The sequence below is a fragment of the Cupressus sempervirens genome, chromosome 2 (assembly GCF_028749045.1).
Source record: "Cupressus sempervirens isolate cs-2001-9-10 chromosome 2, ASM2874904v1, whole genome shotgun sequence".
Taxonomy (NCBI): Eukaryota; Viridiplantae; Streptophyta; class Pinopsida; order Cupressales; family Cupressaceae; genus Cupressus; species Cupressus sempervirens.
Window position 1 is genome coordinate 3426558 of NC_143119.1, and position 25613 is coordinate 3452170.

At 34.1% G+C, this 25613-nt stretch overlaps 1 pseudogene; it reads left to right on the top strand.

The window, feature by feature from the left end:
• Window positions 1-25613, top strand: part of LOC149570796 (2-oxoisovalerate dehydrogenase subunit alpha 2, mitochondrial-like) — a 157082-nt pseudogene that overhangs the window by 57875 nt on the left and 73594 nt on the right.

Genomic DNA, 25613 nt, shown 5'->3' on the forward strand with positions numbered 1-25613 from the left:
AATCAGATTGGATAATTGATAATGGATGTTCACATCACATGAATGATGATATGACCAAATTTGTTAAGTTTAGAAATCATGATGGAGGTATTGTTAGGGTTAGTAACAATGCAGCCTATCATATCATAGGAATTGGATCTATTACTCTCAATGGTAAGACTAACACTGATGATGTTTACTTTGTTGATGATTTCACTAGGATGATGTGGATAGCATTTCTCAAAGAGAAGTCTAAAGCTTTTGAGAAATTTAAGATATTCAAGAATAGAGTAAATAGACAAATGAGGAGAATTCACCTCTAGAGAGTTCAACATGTTCTATGAAGAGAATGGAATCAAAAGATAGATATCTTCACCTAGAACACCTGAAAAAAATGGGATTGTTGAAAGAAGGAACAAGTCAATAGTAGAAGTAGCAAGAGCAATCTTATTTGAGAATGATGTCTCAAAGACATTTTGAAGAGAATTAGTTAACACTATAGTATATAACTTGAACAAAGTACATATCAGAAAAGGGATGAACAAGACACCCTATGAGCTATGGTTTGGTCATTTTCCATTAGTCAAATATTTTAGAATATTTGGAAGTAAGTGTTACATAAAGAGAGATGATGATATTGGTAAGTTTGATCTTAGAAGAGATGAAGGTATGTTTCTTGGTTACTCATTGAAAAAAAAAGCATATAGATATTTCAACTATAGAACTAAAGCAATAGTTGAGTGCACAAATTTAATGATTGATGAAAATTTTTCTACTAAAGAGATGATATATTATAATTCTGATGAAGAAGAGGATAGTTTTGGAATTGTTAGATAGAATGTTGAAGTTCTTTTTGAGAATAATAATGACTTGCACAATGATATATCTGTTGAGCATAGAGAAGAACAAAGAATTAAACCTATAGATGAGATAAGATTTGAGATGTCAACTCCTGCCTCTAACAAAAATATGATAAAGCATCACCCTCTAGATTTGATAATAGAGAGCATAGATAAAGGTGTGATGACAAGGAACGGAGTGAATGAGGAATTGTGTCTAATTTCTCAAGTGGAACCTAAGAGCATAGAAGAAGCATGTAAGGATGATCACTAGATGCAAGAAATGAAAGAAGAATTAAATCAAACTATGAAGAATGAAACATGGGAAATAGTTCCTAGACCTAAAGACAAGAATGTGATAGGAACCAAGTGGGTATTCAGAAATAAGATGAATGAGTAAGGAGAATTTGTGAGAAACAAGGTCAAACTTGTTTGAAAAGGTAATTCACAACAAGAAAGCATATATTATGAAGATACATATGCACCTATGGCAAGAATGGAAGTAGTAATGATTTTCTTGGCTTACATAGCAAGCAATAATTTCAAGGTTTATTAGATGGATGTCAAGTCAAATTTTCTAAATGGAGAACTTGAAGAGAAGTCTACATTGAGCAACCTGATGGATTCCCTTTGATAGAAGAAAAAAAAATTGTATGCAAACTGAAGAAAGTTCTATATGGTCTGAAGCAAGAACTTAGAACCTGGTATGCAAGATTGGACAGGTATTTGTCTAAACTTGGATTTACTAAAGGTACAGTAAATGGTAATCTATATTTAAGGAAAATTGATGATGGTTTATTTATGATTCTAATATTTGTAGATGACATAATATTTGGAGGAAATGATAAAGAAAGTGATAAGCTTGCTGAAGAGATGAAAAATGAATTTGAAATGAGCATGAGAGTAGAAATGAAATTTTTCCTAGGATTGTAGATTGCACAAAGCTAAGATGGGATATTTATTTCACAAGGAAAGTATCTAAATGACTTGCTGAAAATATTTGGCTTAGAAAGTTGCAAACCTATTAGCACATCCATGATAATTGGTCACAAGTTCTCCAATAAAAATGAGATGCCTATAGTTGAATAGAAGAAGTATAGATCTATGATTGGAGGATTGCAATATCTGACTCACACTAGACCAGATATAGAAAATGCAGTTGGGATTGTGGCAAGTTTCCAAGCTGATCCAAAAGAGTATCATTATGCAACAATAAAGAGGATTTTCAGATATTTGAAGGGAACATATTATTATGGAATTTGGTATGATAGATCAAGTGATTTTACCTTGTGATTTGGTATGATAGGAAGATTGGTTTCTTGGTTAAGCAAGAAACATGATTGCACCTCTCAGAGTATAGTTGAGGTAGAGTATGTTGCAGCAGTAAATAATTGTAATCAAGTTATGTGGATGAAGCAAATGATGAAGGGTATTGGAATTGAGTTTACAAAACCTCTTATCATTTACTTTTATGACACAAGTACAATGAGTATGTCTAAGAACCCAATATTGTATTCTAAGACAAAGCACATATCCATAAAGTATCATGTTTTGAAAGAGAAGGCAACAAAGAAGGAGATAAGGTTGGAGTATGTAAGTAGTAAAGATTATATTGTAGATATCTTTATAAAGCCTTTTCCTAAAAATACTTTTGAGTACCTAAGAGGTATGTTAGGGGTTATGCCCATGCCTACTTGCATCAGTCTAGTGGTACAAAGCACTATGGTTAGACTAGACTGCATGTTGATGCTTCCTATATGGGGGAGTATCTTGTATGAACTAAGTCATTGAGGACTCTTGGTATCATGTATTAAATAGTGTCTTTGGACACTTGAACTGATAGAAAATTTGGAAAAAGTATATTATAACAATTGGTATTTAACAATTGTGAATTTGACACCTTTGGCATTGATGTAATTGGGGAGAAATATGCATGAAAAAATTGTCCTAATTGTATATACTAATATGTTAGCAAGAAATACTAATCTAGTAAGAGAACAAATCATTAACTAACAAAACTAATATAACATATAAGATAGACAAAAGAGGAACCCCTAATTAGGAATGTGAGCCAAATGAATGGACTCTCCCAATAGGAATTAGCTCTTTGCTTGGTAGATGAGTCTATGTAAATTATTGATATGTATGCTCAAGGCTTCTCAAAACTAGCTTCAATGGAGATGGATGGGTAATGGAAAATTGGTAGCTTTGTGAGCTCTCAATTTGGCATTATAAAGGTATGGTTAAGGCTTTGTTTCTCAAACCAGCATTATAACTTTAGCTTCAAGGTTGTGATGAAATGGCTTGGGAGGGGATCCAATTTATAGGCTAAGGGCTTGAGGGATGGAGGGCTAAGATTCAAGGAGAGATGAAAGCTTAAGGAGGGCTAGGATGCACTCAAAGGGGAGCACATGGATTGTGCTTTTTTAGCACCAACTAGGGAGTGACATGTGTCACAGGGTGAGTGGATGGAGGAAAGGGGATGGATGAGTCAACAAAGGAGGCTCAAGGGATAATATCTTCATAAAGACCCTTCATAAATGGCTTGTTAGATTAATGAATGGTCTTGTAAGAGTCTTTATGGCTTTGTAAGAGCATTCATTGTTGGGTGGTTGGGATATTTTGGAGGGAGTTGAGATTGTTGACTTTGCTTGGTTTAGGAAAGTCTTAAGCTTGCTTAAGGAATGTGACAAGGTTAAGGGGGGGATTCGAGGTGATTTAGGATTAGATTAGGCTTGTTAGAGATATGCAAGTGGATGGCATTCAATGAGGGAGGGTGAGTTAGTGGCTAAGCTTGGTTAGTATGGGTGGATGGGGTGGATTAGGCTAAATGAAGGGTTAGGGATAGGTTAGGGGTTTATTAGATTTGAGGGCTTTATTTATCAAATATATTTATTTAATAAATGGGGATTTTGGAATTAGATAGGAGAATAGGATTTAATTTATAAATAATAGGTTATTTGATTTATCAATTAGGACTATAGATGATTAATTAAATTAATCAGCTAGGTGATGAAAAAGGATTAAATAAATAGGTGTTGTCAAATTTAGGTGTCTACACTAATCAATGGGGGAGAGAATATGTGAAGAGAAGTGCATGTTGTTTTGTCAATGTGGGAGTGTTATCTCTTTAGGGATATTTAGAAAGATTCATGTAAATGCACAGAAGGATATGTAAGTGTGCAAAAGAATATGTTAGTGTGTAGAAGGAAATAATTGTGCATAGAATGATATGTAGTTAGAAAGTAGTGTAAGATGTTCACCATGAACATACCAATAGCTAGAATATTTAAGATTGATGAAGAGGATTTGAAGAGAAGATAACAACAGCAACAAAGTACAGTTTGGTATTCTTGGAACTTGGATTTTATCATTTGCGTTGTCATTAATGCCAAAGGGGGAGATTTTTAGCATGCATGATGATGATACTACATTGGGGGAGTATTCTAAAAATTGGAGAGTATTGATATGTTGTGTTCATGATTGTGTTTGTCATTGATGTTAATGTAGCAATAATTTTGTAAAGACTAGAAGAATAGCAGTTAGTAATCTTACAATGTGCAGAAGCTGAGGAAGTGTTAGATGATGCACAGTGGAGGATATGTTCATGAGGTTTTCTCGATGATTTTGTGAGGAAGATTAAGTTTGATTTGATGGTGTACAGAAGTTACACTTGATTTACTAGAAGCAGTGTAGAAACATAGCATTGGAAAACAAAGTTCAGATGATCTATCACTATCTTTCATCTGAGATGTAATGAAGATGATGTGCATACATATGTGATAGAAGAAAATTTTTTGGTGATGCTAGCACATGCACATGACATGGTTTCACACATGTGAATATTTTTATAGACTATGAGCAGACACTGCTATTGTAATTGTGAATTAATTAATTATCTTATTTTAACTAATTGGGAAAGCCTCGAGACTAACTCAAGGAATTATTATGAAGATACGGTATAAAGGAAAATTATTTTCCTTATTAGTGTGTGGAACTTGGATTAGAAGACCAAGTAGAATGTGAAGTATTCGTGCATAGAGCGAGAAGGAGCAAAATGTTTGTTGAATGCGCATAAGCAATCAACGGGATCATTGGATGTGCATTATGAGATCTGGTTACAAGATCTAAAGGAGCAGAAGTCTAGTTGATAGGTGTTGGACTAACCACCAATATTCCCCTTTAGTATCCATGACATGGCTTAACCGCCTCCTTTATTCTATAAGTCTAGTGGTTGTATTGGGCATTGATAGGTTGATCTTTTGGTGCAATGACAACTCTAGCTTCTAACAAGTGTTATCAGAGCTTGGTCACAAGTTTAAATCTCCTTGGGTAATGTTGTGGGGGGTATTTTTGGACTAACTTCCAACATTCCCCTTCAGGATTCATGACATGGCTTAACTGCCTCCTATGTTTTATAATTCTATAAGTTGTACTAGGCATTGATAGGTCGATCGTTTGGTGCAACAATAACTCTAGCCTCTAACAATAGGAAAGAGACAGAGGAAGAAGTACATTTTAGTTATATTATTCTATAAGGAATAATACAAAGATCATTTAGATAGTGGGTTCATTAATCTTAACCTTGAAGTTGTTTGGGCAATGGGTCCAGCTATCTTCCACAACTCCTAACAAGGTTGGCACAAATCCTAACATGGTTGGAATCTCCTAACAAGGATTCAAATACTCCTAATAGGGACTCATTTGTACTAAATATTGTAATAGAATCCTAATAGGGTCTATCCTCTAATAAGGAATATTTATATTAGTACATCATCTTGTGGGTACCATCCCCACTGGGGTTTTCCCTTTGATCAAGGGGTTCCCTAGTTAACATATCCAATGTTAAATATATATGAGTATCTTGTTGAGGTTTCAGTTTATATTACTCACATGGTTAAGATTGTTTAAGGTTAATGATTGTGATAATAGTTGGATAACTGATTCATCCCCCCCTCAGTTATATCAATGGACTATATATTCTAACACTTATCTATATTGTAAAGAAGTTTATATTATTATAATCAATTGACTAGTAAATATAGTGAATAAATTTTCTACAATGGCATAATCTGAGGTTTTGTCTACATTTGGTTCACAATTGTAGAGATGGTACTTTGAAAGTAATTTTCCTTGCATATGTCAATGATGGAAACCTATGAATTGAATTGCCAATTGAAATGCCTTGATTTTGTACACTAGTGGACTTTGACATTCTTTTAAGTTTATCCTTTATTACTTTCATCAATTCTAATATACTTGTTGAACTTTAGATAAGTGTATGTATGATTTTTTGAAGGTGATGAACTTCTACATAATGTTTGTCTATGGCATAATAGGGTAGCATGATCTGAGACCATTACTAAAAATGATTATTGAGCTAGCTTTTAATATTATTTCTGTTGAGAAGCAAATATTGTGTTTCCACATCTTTGAGGGCAAAGACTTTGGAATAGTCTCAATATAGGGGCCCTTGGTACATCATATAAGGATTAGTTCTCTATTAGACTAATGAACCATTCCCTAAAGGTTCATTTTTTTCTCTAGGAGTTTTTTACTAAACTTAATCTAATTTAATCAAGTTGACATGCTTTCATTTATAGATAGGAATGCCTAGTAATCACCAATCTAGTGAAAATTCCATTTTGGCTATATGTAATGATAAGTTGGCTTTAGTAGAGAAGAGGATGGGATGCTTATTATTCTTTCCAGCTTTTCTACATTGCAAAAGAGCCTATATTAGCTTTATGATCAATTGACTAGTAAATATAGTAAATCAATATGGTAGAGTTTTTAGTAGTAATTTGATTCCCCAATACTTACTTTACCATTTTGCAATCTTTTAAAATATTTTTCAACTCCCTCATCATTTTACAAACATTTCAACATCCTTAAGTTTTGAAACTAATTTTTCTACTTCCTTTCCTTTAAGATATACATGTATGTATCTTGGAGAAATTATAGGAATACCTTGTTTAATTGAAGCCAAATTGTTATTGGAAATATCTACTATTAATTTTCCTTTTCCCTTCCAAGTTTTTCTTATGTAATCTCCACTAGAATCCACTTTATGTGGATGACCCTTCATTCTCTAGTTTTAATATACATTTTCCTTCCACCCTTGATCTATAGGAAAGTGATCATAGGATGAAGTTATAGATGTTGTCATTGATGAAAATATAGATTATTGACATGGCCATTTGGTTAGATAATAACTTTTGAATGGAAGTATTTCATGAAAAATGCCTAAGTATAGAGCAAGACCGAGTATATAGTTAGATATTTTTGGTTAGGAAGCACATAATACTTTTTAGAATTGGCTCAAATTTTTTATATAAGTAATATTTATAGTGTAAAAATGCTTCAAATATGGTCTTATGTGTTAGTGTGTTAAGTAGCATATATTTTGGGTGAATAAAGTAAAAATGACAGACTATAGCAATTGTTCAACACAATTTTAGAGGCAAATTGGCCTATCTAATTGAATTGTTTAATCGATTCAATTTCTTCAACTAGTAGGGATGATATAGTATATGTTAACCCTTGGGTAGCATAATTTTATATTTCATATTAGATTTTTTGGTACAAATTTTGTGAAGAGTTTTTGTTAGTCAACTATAAAGATTGGTTTTGTATGTGAGCATACATTATGATCCTATGACCAATGTTATTTTTATATGTGCGAGCCTTGATGCTGGATTAGATTATATGAAAGCTTAATTTTAGACTACTCATGCATTGGCATGTTAGTATAGTCTTTTTGGCATTGGTATACTTTCATTGTAATTGGACAATGATTTCTTTATCAAGCAACTGTACTTTTCTTTTTGTTAAACAATTTTTTAGAGGGTTTAGAACTCTAGAAAGGTTGTCTTGTAAAAAGGAAACACATATGAATTGGCTCATAACTATTCATAATGAACTTTTAGATTAGTAGATAATTCAAAACAATATGAACCCAAAACAAAATAAGGCAACAATTGCTAGAATGTGGGCTTAGTTCAAAAGAAATAGTGATGGAAGATTTTATTGTCCTTGCAAAAAATGCAAGGGCTTAAATAATCAAAGAATTCTAATCATAATAGCTCAGAGATATTGTAGGCAACATGATCACATTGAAGGGGAAAAAGATTTTTGTCCTTTGGTGAATGTGGATTTTGAACTAGTGGAACATGGAGGTGTGAGCATTGAAGAAGGAGGTAATGCTCCAATGGAAGAAGATGGTCCCAAGGTAGAAAACAAATTGAAGATGTTGGTATTGGTGTAGCTGATAATGTGCCATAGAATAGGATTGAAGAAAATGTTATTGGCATAACTGATGAATATGATAAAGACGATGATATTCACGCATCTAATGATGATGATGAAGAGAACCTTTATATACCTATAATTGAAAAGGCATATAAGTCCATGTACCAAGGCTCCCAAACAACACTTCTGTCTATTGTATTGTTGTTGTTAAAGTTCAAGGTTATGAACAAGTTATCCAATGTAGCAATCTCACATATGCTAAGGTATAGTGTCATTTTGTCATCTATGTTAGCGTACCATTAATGTTCTTTATATTAACAATGGTTTTTCATAGGTTGATAGGTGAGTGTTTGTTACCATCATAAAACATTCTACCTCACTCTTACCAAGAATTATTGACCACTATGAAATATATTGGAATGGAGTATCAAACAATACATAGATGTCCCAATGATCATATTATATATGATAAACAACATGAATTTGTAACACAATGCCCTAATTGTCACATTAATAGATATGGATCAGATCAAATAACCAAAAAGGTGCCTCGCAAGGTTTTTTGGTGTGTTCTCATTATTCCATGTCTGCAATGATTATTCAAGTGTACTAGCTTGGCACAATTTATGGATTACCATGCACACAATAGAAGTCAAGATGACATTATGTGAATTCCTATAGATGGTTCTGTATTTAAGGACATAGAAGATAGGTGGAAAATATTTAAAGAAGAAACTCATAATCTAAAGCTTTCATTGGCAGCAGATGATGTCAATCCATTTAGAGAGATGAGATTTGTTTACTCGATCTGGCATGTTTTTGTTATTAACAATAACATTCGTCCTTGGATGTCCGTAAAGAGGGAGTACATAATGTTACCAATGATTGTACTAGGTATTTTTCCATTTAATAGTCATCTAAATTAATTTATAAACACAATATCAAAATGGTTGTAATAATTATGTTTTGTTTATGTTCATTCAACTAGGTAAGTACCAATTGAAAGATATGAATGTATATATTGAGCCCTTGATTGATGATTTGTTGGAGTTATGAAATGGGGTTACTATGTATGACATCTCTAGACCAATTGGTGAAAGGTAATTTCAATATCATGCAATACTTTTATGGACAATACATGATACCCCTAGACTAAGACATTTTTGTAGTATGTAAAACTATTAACACATACTTTTGGTATGTAGTAGTCCTAACACATTTTCATTGTATGTTTTAGTTGCGTGTGATAATTTAAAATATGAATCTTATAGTACACATATCATCTGATTATACATGACCTTGTAGGGCTTCAAACAAAGGGAAAATTTGCATGTTCAATTTGCAGTCCAAAGATGAAATCTTGTCATTCAAAAAGTTTAAGAAAGCAGGTGTTCGATGAGTATAAACACTTTCTCCACAAAAATCATAAGTAACAAATTTTTGAAAAATATCTTTTCAATGGGAAAGAAGAGACAACATCAAAGCCATGAAGAATGACACTTCACATGTGGAAGTTGGAATACAATCGAAAGAATCGTTGAGGTGATTTCATTCCATCTGATCCAAATTTTTCATATGAAATTTAAATTTGGATAATATATTTTTTTTTGTAATGATATAATTGATGTTCATGAAGGTCATCAAGGCATCGATGATAAACTTTCAAAAGGAATTAAAAGCTATCCTAGAAAATTTAGTAGGTTGTCGTACTACGAGAACCTCCCAATCATAAATTTGTTTGATGCTATGCATATTGGAAAGAATGTAATAGAGACACTAAGAAATATTGGACAGAAGGCATGACAAAGAAAAATTGGTCAAAATTTGCAATGACATTGATGAATCCAATTATGAATTGAATTTTTTCCTTGAATCAAATAGAAATGGAAACTAGGTTAATACGAGTGTCATTCCTTGGTTATTAATGCAACAAAAAATTGATGCCATATATGAATCCATAAAAAAAACTAAATTTCCAAAGGATTTTTTGCAAACATAAGTAGTCTAATATCAAACAAATGTGATTTTGAGTCAGGGTTGAAAATGCATGATTGGCATACCTTCATCAAGCTAGGTCATTTTATTCTCTATTTACAATAAATTTGTAAAACATCATATACTTTTGATTGTTTTATTTTATAATATATTGAAAAGATCATTTTATTATTACTACAGTACATTCTCCCTCTATCTCTCCCACACAACTTCAACAACATGAGTGTCAAACACATTATATATGATCTTGGAAAATATATGAGGTTAGAAGTGTTATTTGTTAGATTTGTTGTATAGAAGTGTTATTAGTCTTGTTAATATATTTTTGCGTGATGAATATCTTCTATGTGGTTTTTATATAATGAAATTAATAAAAAAAAGAAAAAGCAATGGAAGAGAAAAATTCCTTAGTTTTGTGTGCGATGCAAAAGTGTCTATCTTCAACTTTTTTCAATGCACAAGAACACTACCTCATACATCTAATTAAGGAGATTGAATTGTGTGGACCTATATGAACTAGGTCAATGTGGATGGTTGAGAGGCCTTTGAAATTTTTGAAGGGCTTGGTTTGATAGAGAGCACGTATTGAGGGTTCCATCGTCGAGGGATATATGATCTACTAGACCATGGTGTACATTAGTGAATATCTTCCCAAACTTGCATCAAAGATCGATGTAGATTGCATTTGGGATCCCAAATTCATTAATAGATTTGAAGGAGAGTACTTGATGGGGAAAGGTAGATTGAGAAAAGTGAGAGGTAATTATAAGATATTATTGTAATTAATTATTTCTTATCCATTATCAATATAAGTTGTTTCCAACTGGTCTATTTATTTTATACAATTGCTCGTGAGTGGGATGCACTTCATATATATATTGAAAATAATTTTGATTGGATGATGGTATGGATTGTATGATCTCAAAAAAATTATTTCTCATTAACATGGGAAGGTGTTGCTTCATTGGTTAAAGAAGCTCTTCGAAATGGAGATCTCAATGTTACGCCAATGGTAATTGATTTAACAAATGGGTTAAGAGGTGGAAAGGTACGTATAAGTTAATCTATCATGACACATTTGTTTAATATCAACTCGTGGATGAATGCATAATTTTGACATGTTTGAAAAATAATAGGTCAAGCACTACAAAGCTATGTACTACAATGGTCGTAAATTTTGAATAAAAAAAGTGGATGAGACTAAGAGAACTTGTGATTCTGGGATAATTGTAGTCTTTTAGGTCACTAATATTTTGTTTAGAAATGACATGCATCCTCAACAATTTGAATATAGATACTATGCATTTTGGATGATATAATTGAGTGCGACTCTAATTCCTTCGAACAAGTTCTATTTGGTATCAAATGATACAGGCTACAACTAAATCAAAATGATCCTGATAGAACTATTATTGAACATGATAATGGATTTACAATGATTAATACAAGGTCATTTGAGCTAGTTGAAAATAAGCCCCATGTTCTTCCAAACCAATGTGAGCAAGTGTTTTACTTTGGCATTCCACATAAACCAGGTTGGTCTAGACATGATCTAAGAGGAAGATCGGTAAAGTATAATATGATTAAAGAAGAAGATATTGAAGAAGTGGAAGATGAAGTAGATGATGATGATGGTGAAGATGAACGAGATGATGATGATGATGATGGCGAATATGTTCATGATGATGGTCATGGCATTGATGATGATGATGATTTTATTTTGGATGGGAGGGAGAGAAACCAAAGACATATGGATGTTTAACTAGCTACAAGCAATGATTCTTCACTATTTACATTCTATCATTCGGTTCCTTTTTTTTTACTATTGCTACATTCTACATTTTGATGTTATTGAAATAATTTTTTTTTTCCTTTCTTGAAATGCATCATGTCTTCATTCACTAAAATCAATCTCTACTAATTGCAACCACATGTTGATATTAATCTTCTTAAATTTGTTTTTCTAAACACTAATTGATCATGATTTCATTGTATTTGGTTGCATGGTATCAAACATCAAAACTGAAAAACTTAAGCCAGAGTGCCCAAGTTTGACAATGATACTTAAGGTTTGTTAATGCACTAATAATCTGTTTTATTAATTTATGATCTAGTTAAAAAATTAGTGGTTTTAATTTCCCCCTTAAAATAATTTTAGTTATAACTTATTTTTGTATCATGATATTATTGTTTCTCACATGCATTATTGTCATTATTATAGATGAGGATGTTCTAACTTTGAAGTCTCCAACATGGTGTTTACTTTTTGTGGGTAAACATAGTAGGTTCTAGGTGAACACCTTAAATGGCCTTAACATAAGTACTATTAATTACTTATTAAGTTATTGATAACTTAGAATTTTAAATTTTAAATGTTTTTGTGATTAAAAAATAAATTTTAAAAATGTATTTGTGAATAGTGAACTTATAGAAAGGGAAGGTGACCAGTTATCTTGAGAGACTGCATGGTTTTAAACCCCATATCATGACTACCTTTTTTAATAACTGGCCTGCTGATAGGGTCCTCCTTCATGGAGTCACTATGAATTTAACGTAGGACTTTATTGCTGAGATTACAGAGCTCCCCATGACTGGTATTAAGTTCACCAAATAGATCAATATCTCCAATGCTGCCTACAAAAAATTTTTGAAGTCGGATGCTGAGGAGAAACAACTTGAAAAGAATGGAGATTTCTTTGATGTGGGGCAAATAAAATAAATTTGGTGGGATGTGCTATGATGTATTCATGAGTATTTCATCCTTGACGGTAGAAATAAAAGGGTTCACAAATTTTATTTTGTTTTTCTCAATCATTTCAGGCATAAGGATAGACTTTCTTTCCCTTTCTATTTGTTGTTTTCTTTGCTTCAAAGTTTGTATGCTCATAGGAAGGAGTCTTGTCCTATTTTGCATGAAGGTTTGATTCTTCCCATTGAGGGTTATTGTAAAAATAAATCTATATCCTCTACCCCTTCTGAAAAAATAAGGGTTCTCACTCAAAAAACATTAAGAAGGAGAGCAGTGTAAAAGGAAAAGAAAAGGACCCCAAATGTAAACCCTCTAATACTCAAAAACATAGTATGGAAGAGGTCTCTAAGTCTGAGAATACTATTAGCTAAAAGAATGATATCTATGAGGAAGAGGATGGTATAGATGTTGGGGATTTTAGCTCAAATTTTGAAGGATATCCAGAGACCAAAGGAAAATTTGAGAAAGGGAATGAGAAGACATAAGTGAGGGAAATTCATAATAGAGCAACCCTAAGAAGGAGGACATTCATACTATTTCTAGTGGAGGGGTTAAAGACAAACATATTCTTATTGTGAATCCTATTGAGGTGAGAGAGGAGGATCAAATGGTTAATCCTACCCTACCTTCTACAAAGACTCGAGGTCATGACAAGGAGGGCCTTGTTCAGAATGAGAATCCCGTTGAGACTAGGGAGGAGGGACAGAGGGATAGGGAGGAACATGTAGATATGGTTGGCTCCCCTCCTCATGAGTTTACAGATGGTACCACTAATTCTCTACAAAGGGAAACCAAGCTCTCCTTCCTACATTCTGCCAAGCACAAAGCTGACTTCCTTCTCCATGTGGATTCTTGGATTTATAATGAATTGATTGGGCTAAAGAAGAAAGTGGAAACTCTGCAACACATCCAGGACACCAATTGTGCCAAAATTAGCCATTTGGAAGAGCGAATGGGATATATCCCAAATAAACTCAAAAACTATGAGAAATATCTCAGAATGCTTATAAAGGAAAGTGGAACAAGGATGGAATAGGTCACTTCTAGTATTTGTGCTACTACTACGAACCTTGGCAAAAGAGTCAATGAAGAAATTATATCTCTAGAGGGTCCAAGCAAAAGAACAAGGCAAAGTTTGAGGAAGAAAGCCCTAAAAGATATTGCTACTTCGGCTGCTAATTCCATCTAGGATACCACTATGATCGGTATAGAGGCTATCAAGATGATTACAGAGCTGCAATAGTTGCCTGGGGTTTTTGTTCTCTGGTTTTGTCCTATTCTGGTCCTATTTTTGGATGTGGTACTTGGTACTAGTTTTTGGTCTTATTTACTGGTTTTTGGTCTAAACTTTTTTAGTGGTTCCAGGTCCCTATAAAACCCAGGTTCTCTTTTTTTGGACTTTTTTTGTGGTCTCAGGTCCCTATAAAACCTGATTTTTTTGTTGGTTTCAGGACTTCTTCCTGGTGGTTTTATTGCTTTATCTTTTCTCTAGTTGTTAAAGGGTTTCAGGGGGCCTTCAAAACCTGCTTTTACCTTAATCTAAAACATAGTTGCATATATGCCCTTTATACCTTTTGGAGTATCATTTTATATGAACAAAATTCTTGTTTTTTTGACTACTAATAAAAAAATTATAATTACACACATATTAGCCTCTCCTCTAATCTTGACCCCCCTCACTCACTCTTTCTCTTCCTTATGGGCTATATACGTGTTAGTGTTTGAAAACATTGGAGAGTTTTCAATTATCCCATTGAGAAACTAACATATCTAAGGGAAACTAACTCTCATTTTTAAAATTCCATTTTTGACAATAGGCCAACTATAAGGCATGACCCTTCTTCTAATTCAGGCTCTGCTAAACCTAGGCAAGTAGACCTCAGATTCAATTGATACTATACCAGTGCAAAAACATATCCCTGAATCTATTAAGCAGATTTTACCCTTATTTCTCCTAATGACTCATGAAATGACACAAATCTATAGTAGCTAAATGCAGAGCTATGAATCTCATAAGCTGAGTGAGAGTTAAACATTTAGGTCCTTCAACATGAAAGGGAAAGAACATTTGATTAATAATGTTGATTTCAACAAACCCTTAATATACAGCAATAAGACCTAATGATCCTGTAACCGATCAGTGCCTTATATGTTGGGTAAACCAATGAATCAAATGCATGCATATGGATATCTGATACTTATGTATATATTTAGATATATGATCTATTTATTTACTTTGTAAATAAACATCTGTGCTCAATCCAAACCTCATTCTTATATGATATCCTTCTCAATGAACCTACAATCTTGTTGATTCCCTGAAGCATGTACATAACTCCTTGAGTCATAAGCAACAACAAAATAATGTACAACCTTAAGGGACTGCAACTATGACCTAAGCTCTTTGTTCAAAGATCATAAAACATTGACAATTCACTATGACTAGAGACGAGAATCAGAATGAAACTAATGAAATTCTTCTGCTCTTTGTATTAATTTCCTTGAAACAATACTACCAAATGCATGAAATGAACACATGAAAATACCTAACAGATCTAAACTATATGTATTAACCTGCACTACTGCTGTTCACACAAGATAAATTGCCAAAAATATCTGGTATCACAGTATGGGAACACATCAAAACTGGATCCAAGACCTGGTATCTCAATAGTGACTGGTTTTTCTCCAAAGACTAAAGCCCCTCTAATGAGAAAGAATGAGAAAGATATAGGTTGAAGGAATTCTCGAATTGAATCTGCAATCGACAAGTGTCCCTTCAGAATTCCTTCTCCAGCAACTGAATCATCGCTCTCTTCTCTCTACCATTTTGATCTGCTTTTGTTTCATCATTATCCTATAACTGATTTGCAAACTATCTCTTGCTAAATGATGAAATCCTTTATTTGCCAAAATATCTGATTTGCATTATGAAAATGATGGTGAAAACCCCATTTAACTGACTTAGAAATGAACCCAACTTCATTTTCACTGTCAGTTACTAATCTGGTAACTGCATTTTCAATTTTAACTCATTCCACTGAGAAGGCCCCAAATTTCACATTTCTGGTTATAACTTGAACCCATGAATCTTTGTGCAAAAATGAACTCCATAATCAGAAAGTTCATCTTCTCACGATACTGGCGATATATAACATCGCATATTTTGCCTTCTAGAAACCTCCAGAATTTCATTTTGAAAATGTCCCCCTCTGCTAAAAACTCAAATCTGCAACTTCAAATATTTTTAAAAATTTGAAAACTTTAAAATAATCTAAATTTTTCACTATAGATTAAATCCCTTTTTATTTAAAAGTTGCACGTCACTCATTTTTTGAAAACAATTTTAAAATGAAATTTTTTTAAAATCATTTTAATTTTTTCTAGCCCTTTGAATTTGGGGTCTGAGCACCACGTGGCAACCTCTGATTGGTCATCCTGCCACCTCATTGCCACATGGTGCTCACCTACTTGCCCACCTTCCTTAATGACCTTGCAACTTTTTATTGCAAGGATACATTGATGATCGGATCTATCGCATCGTGTTTGAACCTATTCCTATGGCACCATGTCATCTCCAAATGGGACCCGCTGCCACTTTTCCAAATTCCACTTTCCTGCAATCTTTATCCATTGTGCATCTTATTATTGCAGGTATGCCCTCGTCGTCTGATGCGGCCACGTGTCCCAATCTGAGCCAATCTCACCACATCATCAAGGGAGCATTTTTGTCTAAAACTTTGTTTTATTGGATCCAATTATCAATCCACCTTACTCGGGTCGGGTCCCAAAAATGCACCTCAACTCTCCACAAAAGATGCTTTGTCTTTAGACACAATAGATTTAGTGTAGAGTTATATTTAAAGACTTCAAAAGTATTACCCATGATGAATGTGGGATAAAAAATGAAAATCGTCCCTTGTTCCTTGCTGTGGCCATGAGCGAACATCTTCCTCTATTCTTTTAAACCAGCTTCAAATCCTTAACCAGTGGCTTTGCTCATATAATGGTGGCTTCATGATTTTTCGTGCTTGTCCATTATAGCATGAGCTTCTTCTTTTAGCATTGACTGCTATTGCTGCTAATTCAAAATGATTTCCCTACTTACAGCATTTCTGCTACTTCTTAACCACTTCCTATGCATGGGTGCCCTCCTCCCATGCATGTTCTTTCTGAGCTTCCTGCGGCTTTCTCTTTTTCATTGGCATGAACAGCTTCTTTTTCTTTTGCTTCACACTATTCTACTTTTGTTTACATCACAATATTAGATTGGACATTGCTCTTTGATTTAAGTGGCCACCACTGGAAGATCTGCATCATGTGAATTATACTTTTTGTAGAACATAACACTCTGGATCTTCTACTTTGATTGGGATAAGTGAGGGATTGGTCACCACTAGAAGATCATCCAAAACCTCAGTCTTATTCCTCAGCCACATATTCAAAAAAAAAAAGCCACCATGACTCCCCTACTGAACCTCCGTATAGGCTCCCTTCCATGGGATTGCCTGACTTTGACTGGCAGCTTCCCTTTTACCTTGCACATGGAGTTTAATCAGTATATCTGCCACTAATGCTTGCCTCTTTCCTTTAGTTTGCACTGACCCCTGTGCAAACCTGTGTGAGTTCTCCCTTTGAACTTTCAAGCTCTTCATTCATTTTGTGAATGTCCCCTGTGTCGCTTTGTATTTTCTTTGGCGCCTCTTTTTATTGACTGCGTGAGCTCATTTTAATACTGATTGTTGGTGTCCCTTTTTATTAGTGGCTTCCTCTGAATATTGCATATGCTCTTTCTAATGTGGCATGAGCTTGTGAGTTGTAGACAATTTAACATCTCACTTTCAATACATCACCTGCTTAGATTGGTCAAATGGGCAATGGGTTTCACATTGTAACACTTGCCCTGCTATGTCGTGGGCTTGTTTGTGTTTATTTTATAACCTTTCCATGCAACATAATAACTTTGAGTAGCTTGGAAGTTACGACCAAATTAAGCATGTAAGCTCCATAATGTTTTATCGAATTACATATCCTAGAAGAGTTGAGATATGGCAACTTGAATATGCTCCACCAGAAGTTTCATAGAAGGAGGTGACACATCAAATATTGTATTCTCTCCTTTGTAAAAAGGTAATAGCCTATATTTTCCATAAGGAATAGATTTAAAAATAAATCTCCCATTTGCATCAAATATGACATGACAGAGTGTTTATTTTTTTTTATGGAGCTGCTCCAACACCCTAGGGGCAGTGAACCTTGACAACATCATCAAAATACAGATATACATGAACACCTAAAATTGGATTGCCTTGTGACACAACAAATCCATCAGTATCAATCTCATGAGAGCCTTGATTTTCAACTATTAACATTGGGTGGCAAACAACTAGCATTTATGTCCCTGGAATAATGTTTTCTTTTTTTTGAAAAAATATCTTGTTCCATGCAAGGTAAACATATTGTTATTTAATTCACCCTTGGTGGAGATGAGATTGACCTTCACATTGGCAGGACCTTCAGTAATTTTTTGAACAGCTTTCTCAATTCCAGATGTTGATGACACATAAAATATTTCACTTGATTCTTTAATGATTATGTTCACTTTCATTTCCCAATATCTTATCAGTCTGGCGGAGTTAGTCGGGCCCCAAAATGGGTCCGGCTAAAAAAATTTTGCTTTCGGACAACTGAATCCTCAAACTGGCCCATTAACCTTTTAACATTCACTGGAATTGATTTTGAACATTAATTTGGTCATTAAAACTCATTTTATCACTTTCTACTAACTATCACTTCTACGTCAAGAGGTCTGTTGACTGGCCTTAAAAATTGACCAGAACAGCTGATTGGGCTCTAAAAACTGGCACACTAAATCTCTGTTTTACATACTTGCATCCTGTCAAATTTTGTCTCATGAAAAATTTCCAGTCAAAAGATATTCGCTGTCAAAGTTGACCTCTAAGAACTGCCTGTAAGAAAACATGTCAAAAAACACTAAACTGGGTTCAAAATCGGCTTCAGAAACTTGGTAAATTGACACTTGGGAAGACAAATACTAGGGCATTGATTCTCTGTCACAAGGAGAGTATGGATCTAGGATTTGGGCTCGTGACAAATAACTGGGCGCGAATGGAAAGTGGTCAAAGTAGGCTACTTGGATTTGGTAAACTGGAAACACTAACAAAAAACATTTTTTGCAAACGAAATTAACCTCAAATAGTGTGCAGACTGATTCATCATGACCTAAAAATTGGCACGCTTAAAGTATTTTTGGAGGAAAACACAGGGATACAATCCATTTGATCTAATAAATCATGGATTTCAAGTTATAACATCATGAAGAGGGGTACTGACAAATCTACAAATGCTAACACCAGTAAAAAGTTAGAAATTCCAATTGGAATCGCGTTCGAAAATTGAGCAACAGATTTTTCATGAGCTGAAACTTGAAACATAACAAGTCTTTGACATCTACAATGTGATGAAAAAGAATTTTAGCATTTTGGTCAACTGGGTCAAAGTTATAGCACATCAAACAAAGCCTCCCAAAATTTAGAATTAATTGCAAAAGCATGAAAATAGTAACTGACCAACTGTGAGCGATTCAAAACCTAGTCAAACAAACTCAAAATAGCTTGAAATCTGAAACATAGGCTCTTAGGTATGGACACTAAACACTCCCAAAGAAGTGTGTCATGAAACATTACTGGGTTAAAGATATTTAGATGCAAACATGGCCTCCTATCGCTGTTTGACACAGGGTAAAATGCAGATTTGACGCTCAAAATGAGACTTCACGAAATGGCTCAGAATGTCAGTTTAACTTCATGGAACGAGTGGACGTGTTGAATGAAAGGTGTTAGAAACATTGAACACCTCTTAGGACTCAAATGGACAGTCGGGTACATGTGCATGAAAAGCTTTTATAGGGCTAAATTTTTCAACAGTGCGCAAAATTTGGACTACAATTTTGAGCGCCAATAATATGGATGACAACTAATAAACACTTTGGATTGTTATGGAGCGATTAAAGCTTCTTCTGTAGTTGTACTCCACACTTTTCTTAATCTACATCACAAGAATCTACTCCTTGCAGATTTTCATAATATTTACTGGCTTGCATTGTCCCTTAAGCACGTAATATCTCTCCTCAATACTCTTCCTCTATCATAAACCTAAACCACCATCTTATATAATTAAAAATAATCAATGACCCACTTCCCTCACATCAACTATAGCCTCGAAGTAATTACATTGAACTCTATATATAGACCTAATTCTCATACACACACATTTAGGGTACTCATTACTCAACACCATTTCACTATTCTCTACATGAAATGGTAGGCTTCATATGACTTATTAGCCGATAGGTTACTTCTTAGGGGATTATTGGTCGAGAAGTGTTCTATTTAGGTCAAAAAAAGGGTCAATTTGGAATCCTATTCACTGGGCTAGATTATGATTTATTGTTGATTACCTTTGCTTTTCAAGTAGAAATGGACAACATGTTTCTTTCTCTATAAGTTGTATGCAGACACGAAGCTACTCTTGCCTTCACGTGTGGGACTGACCTACTCCCGCCTTTACACCGTGGAAAACTACTAGGGATATATGGACAGCCTTGAGAATGATCTGTAAAAATAGTGGCTTTGGACAAATGATAGTCAAAAATGCTTTGATGGTGTCTATAATGGGTCAGGGCCCCATAGTCTTTTGAGGCTTTTGGGTGCACAACAATGGGAATTAGGAACACCCAAAAGAAGAATCCAATCCTAAAGCATGTGGCTCACGAAGCTTCACAATCTTCTGACAAATGGGTGCATTTTGGGTGGAGGCATCATGGGATTAGAAATGAAGCAAGGAAAGGTGTGGCTAAGTATTCCAGCCATGAGGTGGCTTCAAAAGATGATGACCATTTTGGTGATCTATCTCTTGTCAACATGATACTATGTCCATTTTGAGTATAACACTGCGAAAGAATTTAATTGCTTAATTGCTTTAAAAATTTATTTGTGGCAGAAGAATACATATATTGATAGTGTTTTCTATTTGTAAAGAGAGAATGGATAGCATTAACTGGTTCCTTAAGAAGCATAAGAAACCCAAATGGTGGTAGGCATCCTCTAGTATAAATATAGTTTTGGCTAATGTCAAATGTCAAACCAAGAATCATGAATTAATTTAATAGAGTCCCTCACAGGTATTTCAAAAAATTGTAGCAAAGCTTAATAGGGGATGTACCTGGGGTTATATTCCATCCTAACTATGAGATTTATCATCAAAATATGGAATAAATAGCTTCCCTATCCAGTTACAACTTGGATGTTCCTTACTATCTAAAATATTATTTGATATAAATCAAAACAAACTTAACCATAATCTTAATTCTTAACTCAGAAATTGCAATTTAGTATTGTGGTTCATTGGGAGATGGTATGAATAATGCCTAAAGATATCTCAAAATAATTATGTTTAAAGATGTTGATTTTGTTTGATATTCATTATTGAGTATGAGGCTTATATCAAAATACATAACCTAATCCATATAGAGAAGTTACTTTTATTTCCTGAATGTGAAATAAAATTTTCAATCCTAGAAAGTTGATAGCTTTAGTTTAGAGCATTACGTTACATGCCTTCCTTTTGAATGGACAATTACTGGAGTTCCCAGGTGGGAAAGTTCAATTTACTTCTGAAATGAACTTCATATCAGAGTCTTTGCAAAATCATGTACCTTGTTACATAATTCTAGATAATTATGGACATCAGATTGCAACTGATGGTATATATGAGGTGAACACTTCTGAGAAGTTTTATACGAATCTTTTACATATTATGTGGAGTAATTTGATGGAGATTTTATCAATATTATGTAAGTCATATGTGACATGAAATAATTAAAAACATGAAACACACCACTTCTCATCTAAAAGATTTTAATCTATGGCTAGATGATAGAGAATTACCATTGAAAATGTACAATAGCATGGTAACTGTATAGATAATGAACATCATATTTTATGAATCTCAAAGACAAGAAAAATTTTATTTTTATGTAACAACTATCGGGGAAGAAGAAATAAATATTTCGTCAGTGGTTTCTTTAAGTAGTGATGATTTTGTTTTTCCCCAGCCTAGATCTATAATTTTTCATTTGTTGGGTTTACAAGGTTTTCAAAAGCATGAAATGCAAATAATTATATCTAATTTTCTTTATAGTATTACTAAATTGGTTTAAGAAGCATTGAGTTATATATGAATTATTCTTCTGGAATTGTTATTAACATATTTCTATTGCTGAATATACTATAAAATCACTCATGCATTTAGGGACGTAACAACTTAGTTGGATCTTATCTTTGTTATGTATAGTATAGGGAGAACAGGGAGCCAGGTGTTCTCCTGTGGCATGGTTGTACACTGGAAAAATTTACAAACTAGTGCTTTGGAAATGCGGTTGATTATGGCAAGGGTCGTCAAATGCATATTCATTATGAATCTAATGCATTAAATTATTTTACTATATCTTCATATCTCCACCTACAACATAAGGATCTTGTTTACTTGAACATCAATTATTTTTTATTATTTTTATGGACTAATTGTGCAATTGCATTATTTGTTGACTTTTTCTTAATAGTTATGTGGAGTGTGGACTTGGCAATTTTAAGCCACACTAAATAATAGATGAGTACTATTTATCACAGATGATATGAATGACAAGCATGACCCTTTCCAAATCTTGTTTTACGTTCATGCTAGCCAAAACACAGATTCCTCAAGTAGTAGGTACAACATATTTGCTAAAAATGGACAAGAAGATTGCTTGTGCAACAACATATTTTTGGTGAAGGTGGATCAAGTGAGGTCAGGCCCAAACCTTATCTTTTTTATGTGCACAATTAGTTTCAATCAAATGAATGTTCAATTGTTTTAATTTATTTTTTTCATTGTATCTTACTTCTAATTCTACTTGGGAGTGTTGGAATATTAAATGAAGCATACATTTGCCCCTTGAGCCAAATGCTCACCTACCCCCCTGACGTCTAGAATAGACAGAAACATAAATATGGTGGGTGAGATTTTTTTTGAAATCAAAAAAGAGGGGGAAAATAGAATGAGACAAAAGGAATGTTTATTCATTCATTCATAGAGTTCAAGCATATTCAGTAGATCAATAGTTGCAGAGTAGAAGAAGGAAGAAGAAAAGAAGTTTGTCCCTGGAGTTGCACATATTTCCCCTGTTCTCTCTGTAAGTTTTTTATTGTTAGATTTGTCTTGTTGAAGCAGTGATTACTCCAGGCACCATTGTATGCAACCATTAGAGTTGTGGGTTTAAATTTTTTGAATCATAATCAATTTAGGGTTATTTTTAGGGTTTTCTAGTTGAAGCTGAATGCTCCCAAATTTTTTAATAGTTTAAATGAAAGATTGAATGGAAAGCAAGTAGGCATACTTGAATCTATCTTCCTTTTCTATTCATTGCATTTGACAAGTTTTTTTGAAAGGTTAAAGCTTTGGGTTTCTGGTTTTAATGGTGAAAGTATTCACGTTGAATTTCTCTAAGTTATAATATTTCAGTTCAAATAGAACACTCGACACCTACTGCATTTGTGTGTGCCAAGCATTTCCTTTGTGAAAAGAGGTCACTCGATATCCAGTGGTATTGAGTTTTCTCCTTTGAGTGCCAAGCTTACTTGGCACCATCAAGTGTCGAGAAATCTATCACTAGGCACCTTCAAGTGTCGAGCAAGTGCCAAGCAATACTGGCAATCGGCACCTTCATGTGTCGAGCAAATATTTAAGCATCGAGCAAATATTTAAGTGTTGAGCAAAGTTTTTTTTTGAGTTAGGGTTGTGAGTTTTAAATTTTTTAATTTATATTTCTCACATGGTATCAGAGCTTTGAGGCCCCACATCCATAGTGAGTTAGGGCTTTTGTTTTCTTGGGATATTTGACATGGCAGGGGATGCAAGAAAGATATGGCAGCAGCCACCATCCTTTAATGGGAAAAATTATGATACATGGGCAAAGAAGATGAAGACCATAATGGTTGCAAATGATTTTTGAGAGTTTGTAGTTAATGGATTCAATGATGTGACTGATCCAACTCAGTATGTTGCCCTCACAAATGCACAAAAGACTCATTTGAAAGAGTCGAGGAGGAAAGATGAAAAAGCATTAATTTTGATTGAAGTAGCAATGATAGAGACAATATTCCCAAAGATTGCAGAAGCAAATTATGAAAAAGAAGCTTGGGATATCCTTGAGATGAACTTCAAGGGGACTGATAAAGTCCATACAGTAAAGCTACAGAATATAAGGAGGGAGTTTGAGAACATTTAGATGAAGGAAAATGAATCAGTTATAGACTTCAATTCAAGGACTTCCAATGTGATTAACCAACTAAAGTCAAATGGAGAAGACTATCAAGAGAAGAGGATAGTGTAAAAGATATTGAGGAGTTTACCTCATAAATATGACAATTTGGTCATGACCATAGAAGAGGCAAAAGACCTTACTATTTTGACAATGGATGTACACTTCAAACCCATGAGCATAGGATCAATAGATCTACTTCTTCATCTTCCCAAGAGCAAGCATTCAAGGCTTAGACAAATCCAAGAGGTAGGGGGAGAGGAAGAAATGGCTCAAGCAAAAACTCTAGAGGCAGAGGCCAAGGTAATGGAGGACAAAGGAATGTTGCAGTAGAAAGCTTAGGAAGAGAAAATGGAGCAAGTAGCTCACAAAATACTTCAAGAGGAGGTAAGAAAAACTTCAACTCAAATAAGAGTAATGTAGAATGCTACTACTATCATAAATATGGGCATTATGCAAATGAATGTTGGAAGAAGCAGAAAGATCGGTCAGGACAAGCAAATGTGGCTGACATGAATATGAGAAGTGAAAACACTACCTTCATCATGTGTAATGTTGGTGAAGAAGGAAGCCCTAAAGTTTGGTACCTTGATAGTGGATGTAGCAACCACACAAGTGGAAATGAGACCTTGTTTTCATTCATTGACAAGAGTTTCAAATCAGAAATTAAGATGGGTAACAATGGAACCCTACTAGTTGTGGGCAAAGGATCTATTATGGTCCACACCAAGAAAGGTGAGAAGAAGGAAATACAAAATGTGTATTTCACCTCTGGTATGAAGCACAATTTGATGAGCATTGGTCAGCTCATTCAAAATGGATACAAAGTGCTGATGGAGAATGAAAAGTGTGTCATCCATGAAAAGGATGGGAGCAAAAACTTACTTGCAGCAATTCAAATGACAAAGAACTAAATGTTTCCCTTGAAGATAGAGACATGTTTCTCATCTCAAGTTGGTGTTGCACCTCCCACACATTCAGCTCTAAGGAGTGTGATTGAAGGCCCCTCACGGCTATGGCACCTTAGATATGGTCATCTTGGTTATGCTAGTTTAAATTTATTGTCAAATAAAAGAATGGTAGAAGGTTTTCCACACATAGGAAATTCATGTGACAAGTGTGAGGCTTGTATTTTGGGTAAGCAACATAGGCTTCCCATTAATTCTAGAAATTCTAGGAGGGCTAGATATCCATTAGAGTTAGTGCATACTGACTTAGTCGGTCCTATGCAAGTTACTTCCATTGGGGGGGAGTACTTATTTCATGACATTTATTGATGATTTCAGTCATAGGACATGCGTGTATTTCTTAAAGAATAAATCTAAAGCATTTGATAAATTTGTAGAATTTAAAGCCCAGGCTGAAAAAGAATGTGGACACTATATCAAGGTCCTAAGATCAGATAGAGGAGGGGAGT